The sequence below is a fragment of the Lygodium microphyllum genome, chromosome 4 (assembly GCF_053477565.2).
Source record: "Lygodium microphyllum isolate KBCC chromosome 4, Lygodium_microphyllum_v1.1.10, whole genome shotgun sequence".
Taxonomy (NCBI): domain Eukaryota; kingdom Viridiplantae; phylum Streptophyta; class Polypodiopsida; order Schizaeales; family Lygodiaceae; genus Lygodium; species Lygodium microphyllum.
The window spans coordinates 42,786,484-42,797,706 of record NC_141138.1 but is presented as its reverse complement, the minus strand read 5'-3'; the positions used below and the strand labels follow the sequence as shown (position 1 = coordinate 42,797,706).

Below are 11,223 nucleotides of genomic sequence, written 5' to 3'. Positions count from 1 at the left end.
TTCATTTGCATTCCTACCTTCAATGAAGCTTCCATGGTAGCCATAGACAGCAATACCCTGTCAGCTTGAACATAGTCCAAATCTCTCTAAACTTCCTTCTGGAGAAGTGTTTCTCTACTTCCAAAGCTCCTTCTTGGCACATAAGTTATTGAGATTGGGCAACTATAGCTTCAGCATTGCCTCTTTTCAAAGTTACTGCCATAACTGTGTCTGTGGACAGCACCTACCTACCTCTGTTGAAGCAGTCATATCTCATCAACTAGGCCATATCTCTTCAAGCTTTCTTCTCGAGAGTTGTTCTTCAGATCAAGGCGCAACTTGTTGGCACAAAAATCAAGGAGATTAATGTAGACCATGCCCGGCATTTGCATTTTCCCAAATCTGGGCGCAGTTTTGATAGCGACCCTTTTTGAAGGCTTAGATCTCTCAACTGGAGCATAATGAGTACAAACCCTCTTAGGGGGACTTAGATCCATTAGTGAGGGTCCTCTATCTCAAAGGTTTTGAGCAGATTCAACCTATCGAGCGCGTGGGAGCTCATTTACCAGTCACTGGTTCCTGTTTTAATAGGACAGCTATAGCCACTTACCTTCAAGCTCATTTTTCCTTCATTTTCTCTCTCCTACCACTTAAACCAAGCCAAGGCCACTCTAATTTGAAGTTTTCAGCAAGTATTCAACCATCAAATCAGCAAGGAGGAAAAGCTATGAAGAGTTTTTGAAGATCATCAAGTCAAACTCAAGTAACAAACATCAAATTTCAAACTAGTATCTTTTGATACTTCACTGCCATTGCTTGTGTCTTTTGACACATACAAAGATCAACTCATTCCTGGTTATTCTCAATCATTTGAATCTAATTTGCTGCTGGTCTCTCAAGTCGAACATGGGCAAAGATTCTCCAACTGCCCGTTTCAAAGAATTCGGGTTTCATACCTGGCAGACCCGCATCAAACTGATCCTGATGAAGAAGGGCCTCTGGGCCATTACCACTGGAAAAGAAAAGAAGCCTCGTGATGTGGATCTTGCTGTCACTTGGAAAAAAAATGATGATAAGGCTCAGGCCATTATCAAATTGGAGCTAGACGACAGTTATATCCACCATGTGGATAACTGTGAGACCTCATAGGATACATGGAAGAGACTTGAAACCTTGTTTGGTGCACAGTCTAAATCATCAAAGTATAGTCTCCTAATTGAGTTTGAATTTCAGGCTTTAATATGACATGCAACCTTTTCTAGATACAACTTTGATAAATGAAGTTCATGTATGACGAATGTCATAAGAACAATGTTGAATTAATCCGTTCTACAGCACTTAGTCCGTCTTAAATTGCAAGCATCTTCGCATGCAACATGCAAGTTCATGGTTTCATTTCCATGCAATGCAACTCTTGAACAGCATCAACAACGATTATGTCATACGAATCTACAAGTAGAAAATTACTACCTAAATGCCTTAGGCTCTTTCTTTTCCACGGCCAATCAAAGATGCATTTAAACAAGTTCATCTTTTAAACCTAAGCAATATGCGCTTAGGATTTGCAACTTGGAAATGCAAGCAACCCAATTGCATAACATGCACTAACTCTTGTAAACCATTCAAGGATATAATTTCCCAAATGTATTTTAACTAGACTACATGAATTAGAAACATGCGTAAATGCATTCTTCCCATGAAAATTTAACGTGCCCAATTGCATTGCTTTAATGCGGAATCATTATTTTAAGAACCTGGGCTTGAGGACTCGTAGGGATGTCCACGCGTATGCTCGGGGTAGAAACTTCCGCGTGAGCGCCTCTCGCCATTTTCTTGGGAGCCATTGACGATGTAGATAATTTGATTCAACAACTCTCTCTTGGGCTACTTTCGCGTATCGACTCCTCTCTGCTCGGAATCTTTCCTTCTGCATAGAACCAGGGCCTTGGAGACTTGGTTTTTTTCAATTTCAGGGGAGGCACGGGTGACAAGGGGCTATGGAGGCTTAATTTGGAAACTTCCAAAGAAGCTTCTAAAGCTTCACTGTCAGAATAATCGTGGAGAGAGAGTATGAGGGATAGAGGTGATGATGAGGAGGGATGCCGACAACGAAGAGGAGAGTCGTGATGATGATGGCAGTGGGATGGGCACTGGCAGGAGCACGATAGGCAGGCGGCATTTTTTTTGCAGCAGGGCAGCATCCTGGGCAGCACATCAATCTCCACGCTCCTCTCTCTCTCCTCGTAACTCCTCCCCAAGCTCCGGGGGGAGGTTTTATAGTGTGTAAGGGGGGGGGGGGGGGGGGGGGGGGGGGGGGGGGGAGTTCCACACACGTGGAGGGATTTCATGCCTTCCCTCCCTCATGCATCCCCACACACTCTTCCCTCTCTCTCCCCTTAGCTCCACTCCCTCTCCCGTACCATGCATCGACTGGGGGGGGGGGGGGGGGGGGGGGGGGGGGGTAAATAATAAAAAATTTACACTACTTTAATCATTTATCCATTTGCCTTTACGTAAGGGGTGTTTCTTGTGAGGCTTGCGGGTTTTAACCTCGACTTTATTTGCACAACGGGGTTGGGGTTCATTGTCGCGCGCACAGGGTAAGGATTTAGCCACTGACATTATTTTGTTGCGGGAGATGACTTAGCACACTTTTTGCGCGGGGCGTGTAGTGATCAAGGTTCTTTAATATTTCGTGTGGAAATATTACAAGGGACAATTAATGGTGGCTGACCACTTCAATGAACTCAATATTCTCTCATTAATCACATTTGAGCAACCAAATTTGGTGGTTTCATTCTTCCAAAATCTCAACTAATTAGCAACTTAATAATTTTCTTACAAGTGCCTTTTTTAAAGCATTTTTTGGCCCTAATGATGATCTCTCTTAAAATGATCATTCTTGCAACCAACTTCGCCTATCCAACAAAGCTTGAACATCACCCTCTCATAAGTTGATCCCTGTAACATTCTTAGCGTTATAACTTATAAAAAAACTCACAAAAGAATGAGTTAAGTCTATTTTCCATAATATACTCTAGATAAGGGACAAACAATTAAAACTAAGTTTTTATCATGTTTTCCTATTTTGCAGATGATTGTGCTACTCTTGCAAAGAAAACTAGGAAAGCTTGAACTATATTTAAAAAAGAAAAGCAATCCATAAAGAAAACTTATTTTAACAAAATTTTAGTCTTTTAATTGCATTCATAATATTAAGGATCAACGTTTTAGTTCAAATTATAACTAAATAATCTTAAACTTGTAATTATAAATAAACTAATAATATTACCATATAAATATATATTATTATATATTACACTTACTATATAGATTCACCTAAAGATTATTTATGATCAATATTTATATATAAATATTAATATACCTAATAATCTACTCACTGTAACACTAAACATATTATTACCCTACCATCTATCTACCAAGCACAATGCAACTAGTGTCACATATAATGCTTACATGTAACAATATTATGTGGAAATAAACAATAAGAATCTACAAATAAATAAACTCAAAATTATCATATTACTATAGTATTTTCTATAATATCTATTGCACAAACCCATGCTATAAGTTAGTTTTCATCACATTCTTAGCCTTATAACCTACAAAAAACTCACAAAGTGACAAGTAGAGTCTATTTTAGCATTTTAAAATCTTTGAAAGCTTCATTTTTAAATGTAAATGAGCATGTGTAAGTATTTTAAATTATCTTGCAATCTCATTATCACAAAAGCATTGTTTCATGTTTTCTATAATAGATTCTACAAATGATTTTTGAAATCTTTAATGGTGCAAGTACTTTAAAATATCCTGCGATGTCATTCTCACAAAAGCATTGTTTCAAGTTTTTATAATGGATTCTACCAATGATTTTTTGAAATACAATGCATGCATCTAAATCAAATCCAACAAATTTTCTTGAGATTTTAATACTTCTATAATGATCCCCCCAAATGGAAGCTCGTAGAGCATGTAATTAAACCATATAGTAGTCTTAACCACTCACTATCAAAAATTCACATCTATCATGTGTTGATGCATTTAATCAACAACACAATCATTTTTAAAAAAAATCTAATTCTCTTATTTTACTATTTATAAAACTAGCTATGGCTATAACATTCATAAAACTTTGAAAGACTCTACTCAACATGCCTAATCTATCAAAAACATCAGATAGAGAATGTAAAGTACACATGAATTTTACGTTTGCTAAATTATAAAAAAGAGTTAGACTCTCTAACTAAGTATACACTAATATTGCTTCATACGAATCATACTTTTTTAACAACAATTTGTCTATTTATATACAAGAATTTAAATAAACCTGAAGAAGGACATCTCTTTAACAAGGGCAAAGGTGGAAGAGTAGTGGAGCACTTGCACAATGTCACTCAAAGATCCATCACAACGTTTGCAAGGTGGGGTCGCATTTTCCTACACAAATGGGGACTAACCCCAAAATTGGCTTGGAGTAGTGCCCTAGTTCCATTTTGGAAAATGGTTTTTTTTTGGGGGGGAGGGGGGTATAGCCATATGTATTTTCTACATTATTCCTAATTTTCAGAGAAAACCAAAGATTCCCCTATGTGGCCTAGAGGATTTTCTAGTTTTTTCACAAAATCTTAAGAAAATCCTCCCCAAAAAACCATATTAACAATCACTCCATATAATATTATGTGTAGTAGGGTGCTTATGCATTTAAAGAAGAATAATGATAACAAATTTGAATAATCAATGAAACAAGCAATAATAAAAATAGAAACTATTTTTTATCAATTTAAAGCATATTTATATATGTTTCTCCATATTGTTTCAAATGTGCCAAGTAACTTTAATTGAATACAATAGTAATAGAATTGACTATGAAGGTTTTTGGATAGGAGGCATATGCTCTATCACAATAGACTATCATAGAGCCTATCATGGAAGCCACATCGATGATGGAATGGAGTAGAAGACATTACATCTGATTTCGAGACCCATGGAAATCTCTTGATCTTCTCATTTTGCTTCATCTTAACAAGCTAATACAATCTATTATCCAACTTATATTTGTATTAGGCGAATGTAAACAACAAAACTATAGAAAACTTTTATGTTTGCGAACATGTACACTTTTTAGTTTTGACATGCACCTTCTTAGTACTTAGTGTTAATAAAAGTTTACATCAACATTATTCGAATTGGCAACCTTTTGCTTTACAATAACTCAAGTACAAAATGTTTAGTAAAGAGTGCAATAATAATAGTAGGTGAGACAAAGGACCAAAACCAATTTCTTCTCAACATGTTATAACTTCAACAAATATATCTTTGTGGTTGGTTTTCCTCTTTACTTTGAGAAGTTTGAGAAATGTTATATTTATTACCCTTGTTTTCTACTTTCAATATCTAATCATTATTCAATATCTTCAAACCTCAAGAAAATTTTGAGTACTTTGTTAATAACAATATTGTTGAATCTATGGTACTCCACCCTCCAAGTGAAAAGCAAGGTGATCTTGTCAATAATAATTATAGAAAGATAGATTAAAATGAAATAAAAAGAGGAATCACAATTGTTAATTAAACATATTTAAGGCATCTCAAATACATCTCTTATCAAGCTAGAGTCTTACTAAAACTTATCATATTTGGTCTTGCTAGGTTATATGTTACCAAATACACCATTAAAAAAAATTTATGAAAACACAAGCACACACATACATTCATGCATGTACCAATGCACAGAACCACACATATATAAATATGCCCTCAAGTAACATCTATGCCTTTTCTATGACTAGAGAGAGAGAGAGAGAGAGAGAGAGAGAGAGAGAGAGAGAGAGAGAATCAAGCAAAAATGCATGTCCAATTTATATTAATCAATCGTTAAATTTTAAAAATGAGGGTCGATCTTTTTGAGATAAACATTTTAAGCTCAATATTGAAGTAGTTTTCAATGAAATTCCAAATATTGAACAAATTATGTTAAAATTTTGAAAATCGGTAATCTAATCTAATAAATATTACTTAAGAATTTGAAACTCTAATTTATTGCTTCACTAATAATAAGATACAAATTTTATTTATTTTTAAATGTAATGCTATTAAAAAAACTATTAGGTATAAATATACTTCATTGACCTCTTGTCATAAACCTACAGTTACACAATTCTAGTTATTATATATTAAATAATTTTTTGAACAAGAAACTTGCAAAAATTATATAATTTAGAAACATCTTATTCATGAGAGTAAGAACTGAACACCATATGCCCACCATCGTTGTTTTGCATTCGAATTATTAATAAAATGCTTTTCATACAACTACATGTGAGGATATCTACCTATATAACACTAGGATTTTGATGCCATTTTACTCCGTTAGGTTGTATGCTTCTTATTACGCAAAACATTTATTTAAAAAGATTGAGAGTTTCTTTTTCATAGGAAAGAAAAGGCTTGGAGGAAAAAATTTATGCTTAAAAAATGAATCATCAATATGAAAGGGATAGGATCAATCTTGGGTTATGTTTCAACTTTAATATTTATAGTTGATCTAATCATGGCATTAATTTCAATACATATATAGATTTTATGATGTAACACTAAGATAATTTGACTAGTTCCACACATTCTTGTAAAACTTATCATTGTTTAGATAGTCAATACTACTTGCTATCTCCATTAGAAGTTATGAAAATATATGTGCGACAACATTTTTAAATATAATCTCTACTTGTATTTAAAAGTAAAGGTGACTATAAATTTAGTAGTAAGAGAGAAGAAAAACATGTCACACCTACCAAACTTAAGATGATGTATAAAAAGTTTGGCAGGTCTGCACGTGATCCCAGTCTTAGGACTCAGGAGAATGCCTTTTTCCCCCTCAAATGAGGCATTACCAATGTCTTCTGACAAATGATATGTATGTCGACAAACAACACTCACAACAAGCATTATCATCCACGATAGTGACAAATGTCTTTTGGCAAACAATATGTATGTCGGAAGATACTTCCTAAGCCCGGGGAAGAGGTGAGCCCAAGTGCTCGCGCACGCCCAACGTCCGACGTCAGAACAACCTTTATTTTTGCAAGGAAGGACCCTATTATCACAAGAAGGGCATTCTTCAAGGTTACCTTTCTTTAGGAAAGGCAAATTTTTTCTAGTGCCTTTCGAGAGCATAGCCATGAAAAAAATGCATTTCTTAAAAAATGTTTTTAAATATATAAATTAAAAAAATCTATTATGTAAACTTAAAAGTTACAAGTCTCTACTAAACTAAAAGCACAAACCACATTGTAAGGCTTCAACAATTATCACAAATGCAAGCTTAGACATTCTTTATTATATTGAGAAAAAAATCTTAATGGATTAACACATGCCGTCAAAAGCAATAAGAAGAAAACCACTTTCTTATGTTGTCATCACATTGGGATTTTTATGGTCCTTCAAGCCATCCCAAGCAATGTACATGGCATCCCAATCCACAATGCAAGGATTTTTCTCACCATTGTAGGATAAAAACATCAACATATTTAATGTCTCCAAAGTTAAGCGGTTTCTCTCAAGAGACTTAATTCTATTCATTTGAGAAAACCCTCTCTCACAGTCCACTGTACTTGCAACAATCACTAGACAAGCTCGCCAAAGTTTCTTCATTTCTCCATACAGTTGCTCCCAATACTCATCAACTCCACATATTGCCCATGCCTCATGCATACTCATGCCTGGACAAATCCTTTTCAATCGGATCATGAAATCCTCATATTGCAAGTTACATGCATTCACATCAACTAAGTCTCCAAATTTTTCTAACAAAATAGGCATCCAAATCCTTCCCATTGCAAACATTGCCTTGTGCTCAATAGGATAGCCTTTTGGACTAAATACTTTTGCTGCTTCAAAGAGTTTTATGTCTTTGAATCGTAGACACAAGGATGATATAATTTTTCCAACAAATTGTCTACCCATAGATATGCAACTCTCCCAAGAGTTTAGATTTCCACTTGCATCCTTATCTCCCAATGAACGAGTGTGAAGAGCATGCACTTCTTGTCCATATGAATCACATGTATAGCAGAGATATCCATCATTGGCTTTTTCAACAAAGGATGTGAATTGTTGTGCTCTAATACCAAATACATCTCCAAGAAACCTTGTGTCCAATGTCTCCATTGTCACTACAAGCTCAGTGCCAATGGAAGTTAACTTCAACATTCTTGCTTTGGATTTTAGATTAAGCATGTTTAAATAATGAAATACATCTGCAACAATGTGTAGAAAGAATTGTATCTTGAAAGATGTAAGAAAGTCATACAACTCGTGACTTTCTAACTTCAAAAGATGCATAAGGCATGCATAAGTTTTACAAACCTTAGTGCAACATCACCTCGTGAAAGCCAATGAATATCATGCATTCTCAAAACCTCTTGCATAGGTAACTCAAAGGCATTGGCAAGATCTTTCAACTCCTTATGGCGTTTATAAGAGCTTCTAACCCACTTGTATGATTTTTTAATAATCTTTTCCAAAAGTTTAAAAATAGGAAATGGCTCCAATGCATCCTTGGCAGCTAGTGCCTCTCTGTGTGCAATGCAATGCACACCCACCAAATGGGAAACTTCCCTTGCAAACTGAGTCACAAGGCCATTTTGACAACCAGTCATTACAGTGCATCCATCACTTGCAAAACCAACAAGTTTTTCCTTAGGCAACTCAAGCTCCAAGAGGTATGATGTAAGACTTGTATACAATGCATCTGCCGAACCATCTATTGTCTCTAATAGTCTCATAAATCGACTGCGAATTGACCCATTCCCTTTTTTATTAAGATATGTGATACATACAATCATTCTATGATTACATGATATGTCTATGCTTTCATCAACCATTATTGAGAAGTATGGACTTTCCTTTAGCTCAATACTGATCTTATCATAATACACATTATCACAAGCTGTGAGAAAAAGCTTTGCAGCATATGAAGATGTGTATGCACCATAAGAGTTCACTGTCGGTGCATTTGGCACATTATAGAAAACTAGTTCTTCAACATCTGCCTCAAAGTTAGAAATAGGTTTTTCTCTCAAAGCAATTGCATGCATCTTTTGAAGAAGTAATTTGATGCGAGGTATCTTTTTTCCCTCTTCACTATCATGCATAACTTGCACATGCTTTTCAATGGACAAACTGGTCCTTTTTTGCTTTTCAAACCACATTTTCTTTGCCTTTTTATGCTCTTTTGACTGTTGATGGCCTTCTAGACCAGGTCTTTGAACATTCTTGCTACCTATTGTGCCAAAAGGATTTTGCATTTTGAAGTGTGTACACAAAAGACAATGTACTCTTTGTTGCCCCTCATCATCATAAGATGAATAACTTCATTCATAATACACCTTCCAATGCTCCTTATAAGTCCGAATACCCTTCTCCTTTTTGGGAGGCTTTTCATTTGTCCTTTGCCCAGGCGTGGCATATTGGGCTTGAATCTCATGAAGATTCCTTAATGCATATTCAAGAGGAGAAGTTAAATCCACATGACTTGAAGGTAATCCATCTCCACCATCATTAATCACACTTTGCAATGGCATATTCAAATCCAAACTTGCTGATATATTAGCATTAAATGCATCATCACATGTCATACCATCACTGCTAGCATTTTGCAAAGAGCTTGCATTCCATACATGTCGTTTCTTGCATCATTAAAAATAACCTCACATGTAGCATTGTGCAGCATTTCCAAGTGCATATTTGTATCTATAACCCATTCACCATGCATACCATCCCTTGGATTTCTGACATCTGTGTTGCATATTTTAGCATGCAATGTCATGGCTGACGTATCTACATCATCATTTTGACCTGCATGAGAACTAATCAAATTCGATGATGATCCCACAATGTCCCTTTGTGCAATTCTCTTTCGAGAGAATGCACTAGAAATACTCAATTGTAGAATATCTCTCTTTGGCTGACCAGGACCCATAATCTGGAGAAAGACATATAGCTTATATGCTATCATTAATCAATACACAAAACCACACAACAATGGTACTAGGCTTAGCGTATACATGCACACACACACACTCTCTCTCTCTCTCTCTCTCTCTCTCTCTCTCTCTCTCTCTCTCTCTCTCTCTCTCTCTCTCTCTCTCTCTCTCTCTCTCTCTCTCTCTCTCTCTCTGCAAAAAAGAAATTGCATAAACATAGATCAATAACTCAAAGAGAGATGTCATATGTGCACCTACCTTGATCAGTGGAGTTGTAACTTGAAGTGTAAAATCTTGATGCTAAAGCTCTGGAGTTCGCTTCTCTCGAGCAACGACTCACGAGGACTGTTGTAGACTGTCAAACCTCTTGCATTCTCAAAATGAATATCACTCGAGAGTCGGGAGTCGGGACTCGGAACTTCGAGTTTGAGCCTTGAGATTACTCTGGAAATTTTATAGAGGATTTATTTAAGCGATTGAAAATTTTAAAATGTGAAAAATGAGTGGTTAAATGCATGCGACATTGCAAAGACAAGGTTTAAGGTTACCTAAAACTTGAAAGGTGGGCTGTGGGATTTGAACGAGCCATTGGAGCATGCGTTGGGCAGGCATTAGTGATTGGGCAGAGGCCAGGGAGTGAATGCACTAGTGTGACTGGGCGAGAGTCACGGGTAGGCACTGGGAGTTGGGCAAGCAGCACTGGTGACTGGGTGGGCAACACTGGTGACTGGGGCGGGAGTCGGGCAAGACGGGCAGCCTGCAGGGCCTAGGCTCTGGTGATGATTGGGCAAGCCACAATCAAGCAGGCGGGTGCACAGTCAAGCTCTAGTGATGATTGGTCATCGGGAGGTCACACTGCACAGTCGCACTATCGGGCGGGGGGCAAGCGCCGAGCGGGCCACACTGCCACAAGTGACAGTGATGCAGGCAGTAGACGTCGACGTCGGGCGAGTGCCGAGCGGGTGCCAAGTGGTGAGTCACTGGTAGTCTGGTTGTGACTCGTCGTAGTCGAGCGACGAGTCACGAGTCACGAGCGGGTGATTGGCAATCGTGATTCGCCACTGATGTAGAGCAAGCTGCAGCAGACGGTGGCCCGTGTGCCGTGGCTCGTAGGTCGAGGATGGAGCGGCGAGCCTGGAGTTGATGCAGACGTCGACGACTCGACGGAAGGTGATGCAGAGTCCAAATGTCAAATAGAGGCTAGACTCTGGAGTCTGGAGTCGCTAGAGCAGTGAGCACT

The 11,223-nt window shown here is 37.2% G+C and overlaps 1 long non-coding RNA gene across 1 annotated transcript; it reads right to left on the bottom strand.

The window, feature by feature from the left end:
• Positions 1 to 2,894: 2,894 nt before the first annotated feature.
• On the bottom strand, positions 2,895 to 10,863 carry LOC148036981 (uncharacterized). The gene is made up of 3 exons (XR_015690768.1): positions 10,532 to 10,863; positions 10,242 to 10,427; positions 2,895 to 2,940 (listed from the first exon to the last, which is right to left on the bottom strand). It is a non-coding gene; the product is annotated as an uncharacterized LOC148036981 (long non-coding RNA).
• Between the last annotated feature and the right edge of the window lie 360 nt (positions 10,864 to 11,223).